This window comes from Narcine bancroftii, chromosome 2 (assembly GCF_036971445.1).
Source record: "Narcine bancroftii isolate sNarBan1 chromosome 2, sNarBan1.hap1, whole genome shotgun sequence".
Classification (NCBI taxonomy): domain Eukaryota; kingdom Metazoa; phylum Chordata; class Chondrichthyes; order Torpediniformes; family Narcinidae; genus Narcine; species Narcine bancroftii.
Window position 1 is genome coordinate 215,969,598 of NC_091470.1, and position 3,264 is coordinate 215,972,861.

The 3,264-nt window shown below is 50.1% G+C and overlaps 1 long non-coding RNA gene across 1 annotated transcript; it reads right to left on the reverse strand.

The window, feature by feature from the left end:
* Positions 1-1,252: 1,252 nt before the first annotated feature.
* LOC138755064 (uncharacterized) lies at positions 1,253-2,489 on the reverse strand. The gene is made up of 2 exons (XR_011352013.1): positions 2,285-2,489; positions 1,253-1,579 (listed from the first exon to the last, which is right to left on the reverse strand). It is a non-coding gene; the product is annotated as an uncharacterized lncRNA (long non-coding RNA).
* Between the last annotated feature and the right edge of the window lie 775 nt (positions 2,490-3,264).

The following is a 3,264-nucleotide window of genomic DNA, read 5'->3' on the forward strand; positions in this document are numbered from 1 at the left end:
ATGAGTCTGTAGCAGCCACAACTCCAGTCTTCCCATCAGTTCATCATTAATTCTGGGCATCAAATTTCACAGGCCTATACTTCAACACTGAATTTGACAGACTGAACTGAGTTTATCACACCTGCATGTCCGGCTGAGTTTCTCCAGCACGTTTGTGTACTGCGTGATCACGTTTACACCCTTTTGCCTCACCATCGTTGGTATGGACCTGGGAGTGAGATGAGCCTCTCCTCGGGAAGTCTGCAACTAGTTGTGGTTTTTCTGTCGTCGACGGAGAGTTATTGTCGCACCAGAAAGTACCTGTCTTTGTCCCTATTCAAAATCCGAGCAACAACTGTGGTAAGAGCCGCCAATGTATCAATCGGGTTGGAGCAATGTTTGGCCAAGCAGTCATGTGTGTGCAGGGAGTATGATGGTGGACTGAATACATATCCTTGTGGTGCTTTGTATTTAAGGAAGATCATGGAGGGGGATTCTGTTACCAATATCTACTGTTTGCGACCTGCGAGAGGGAAACGCATGGAAGGAAGGCTAAGGTTGTGGATGAGCTTGTTTCGAGGTGTTGTTCTGAAGGTGGATAAGTGGAAGTCCCGTCACGCAGGGCTGAGTTCAAGGCCAGGGAGATGGAATCTTCCGGACCTACCTCGGAACTTGACTGTGTGCGGGTCCGCCGGGTCCTAATATCCACCGTTCAGGGAGCATTCTCTCATGAGCTAGTCCTAGGTCTGACAATCCCACCGCGCCATTCCTGGACATCTTACGAAGAAAGAGAGTGGGAGAATCAAGAGGTGGGGGTGGGGGGAATGGTGTGAACGGAATCCCGGCTGACCGTAAGGGGTAGAGGACATCCAGAAAATTCACCGCTGGTTCTCATCTCCTGGTGAATTTGACATCAGCATCCAAGTCTTCTTCCCCGCCTCTTGCTTCAGCTCCCGTTCCGCCACCTCATCTTTGCCTTCGTTCCCACCCTCTTCGCCCCAACTCGTGGGAGGTCCATTGCGACGAGGTCGCCAGGAAGGCGGGTTTCCCGACGCGTGATGTCCGAGGAATTGGCAGGGCGGCCAGGCTCCCTGTCCTGTTAGGTGGGGCGTATCTCACCAATATTTTGGAGCACCTCTCAAAATACATCATGTCGCACTGAGCAATAATAGTACCATATTTGAAATATTATTTCCCCAGACCTTTGCATAGCCGTTTCGGTCTCAACAGATGCCGTGTTTCCAACTTTTCAATGTTTTCCGATCCTGGGAAATACACACATTTTACAAGTTTATTGGACAATTTCATTCGAATGGAACATGCACCGCCCAGATGTACCTGAACGTATTTGACATTGGAAGAGATTTCCAATGGAATGACATGCTTTCTGCATATAGTCCCTCGAGGACAGCGCATATAGTCCCTCGAGAACAGGGACCGGAGTTCGAATCCCGCGCTGTCTGTAAGGAGTTTGGCGCGCTTCCCCCGTGTTTGCGTGGGTTTATCCCCGGGGTGTCCGTTCGAAGCCTACCGGAGCTTGTTGGTCAATTCGGCGACACGGGTTTGTGGGCCGAAAAGGCCGGTTTACCGTGCTGAATGTCTAAAAAAAAATCAAAAATTGAGACATTAGCTGTAAAGTTGAGCACAAGTCAGATCGGTCTCCAATTTGGCAGTGATACATGCTCACTCCACACCTACACCGCTCACTGTGCATGGTGCCTACACTTTATACATTTATGCAACAATATAGCACGGACATTCGGGACATTTACAGCATTTTGGCGACGAGGTGACAATGTCAGTACAAGGGAACAGCTGCAGGCCGTCCTCAAGCAGCAGGAGAAAAACTGATGAAATAGAAGGGAGGTAAATTGACCAGCTGGCAGGGAAAATGTCCGTTGGGACTCCAGCCGTTGTAGAAGATGAGCCTGAAGTTAATTCAAATTTGGCAGATGCTTTAATGAGCTTTGTCACAAGTTCTCATTTGATCCGGAGTCAAACACATTTGAAACTTCGTTCAAAAAGTATGAAGACTTATTTGGAGTGCACTTTCCCAAGTTCAATGATGCGTGAAAAATTAGACTGTTGCTCTGGAAGTTAGGCACTTGAGAGTACGAGCGCTACACGAACTTCATTCTGCCAGAACCTCCCCGCGAGCTCAGCTTCAGGGAAACACTTCACGTGCTGGCAGAGATATTTGGTGAGCAAACATCACTGTTCAACATTAGGCATCAATGCCACAAAATGACTAAGAAAGATAGTGTAGCGTGGCGCTACTGCAAAGCGTAGAAGGAGTGACACACACCCAAGAAGTCCAAGCCGCAGACTGATTTATTGCACTGGCAGCTCTGCTTATGTTCTCTCCCCACTGTTGACGACAGGAGTGAAGTCACAGCAGCACCGGCTTCGTATTGGTCGGTGTTCCCGCTGTGGCTCGTTGTTTCCCATCATGCGGGTTGTCACCTAGGACAAAGGTCGTTGGGCCCCCTCGGGTCTGAATGGTCACCGTGTTCGTCGGCCATTTTGTATACTGGGTCACATCTTGGTTATCGGGCCATTACATGACCCCCCCCCCCCCCAAACCGGAGATTGGAGCACTGACCTACCTTTGCATCATGGGGGCTGAGGGGAGTTGGCTAATGTTCAGATATGTGGCTTGAGGCTTTCAATGGTAGAAGCCTCTTCCTTACCATTGATATCCAGCACACGTCCACCCGTTGTGTTTGACGACTTTGTATGGCCCCCTCGTATGGCCAATACAGAGGTGTTTGGTGTGCCGTCCTCTGAACAAAAAATTTACTCACAGGCTTCTAAATGTTTGGGGACATAGGACTTGGCCTGGCCATGCGACAGAGGCTGTGGAGTGGCTTGAGTACCCAGTCATTCCTTCAGCTTTGTCAATGAGGCCGTGGGGTCCTCTGGGTCCTTGGTGGTGGCCAAGGACTCCCCTGGTATCACCAACTGTGCATTGTACACCATCTCAGCTGCTGAGGCATTGATATCCTCTTTCAGCACAGTGCGAATTCCCAGGAAGACCCAGGGTAGCTTGTCTGCCCAGTTAGGCCCTTTGAACTGAACCTTTAAGTGCCTGTGGAACCATGCCACTAACCCATTGGCCAGAGGGTGGTGGAGCTTGGTTCCCAGCAAATTGGCCAGCACTGCCCAGAGTTCTGAAGTGAACTGCATTCCTCTATCGGAGGTGATATGCTCCAGGACTCTGAATCTTGGCAACCAGGTGTTAATGCCCAGGTGCAAGTCTCAGTGGTTCTATTGGCCAGTGGGACC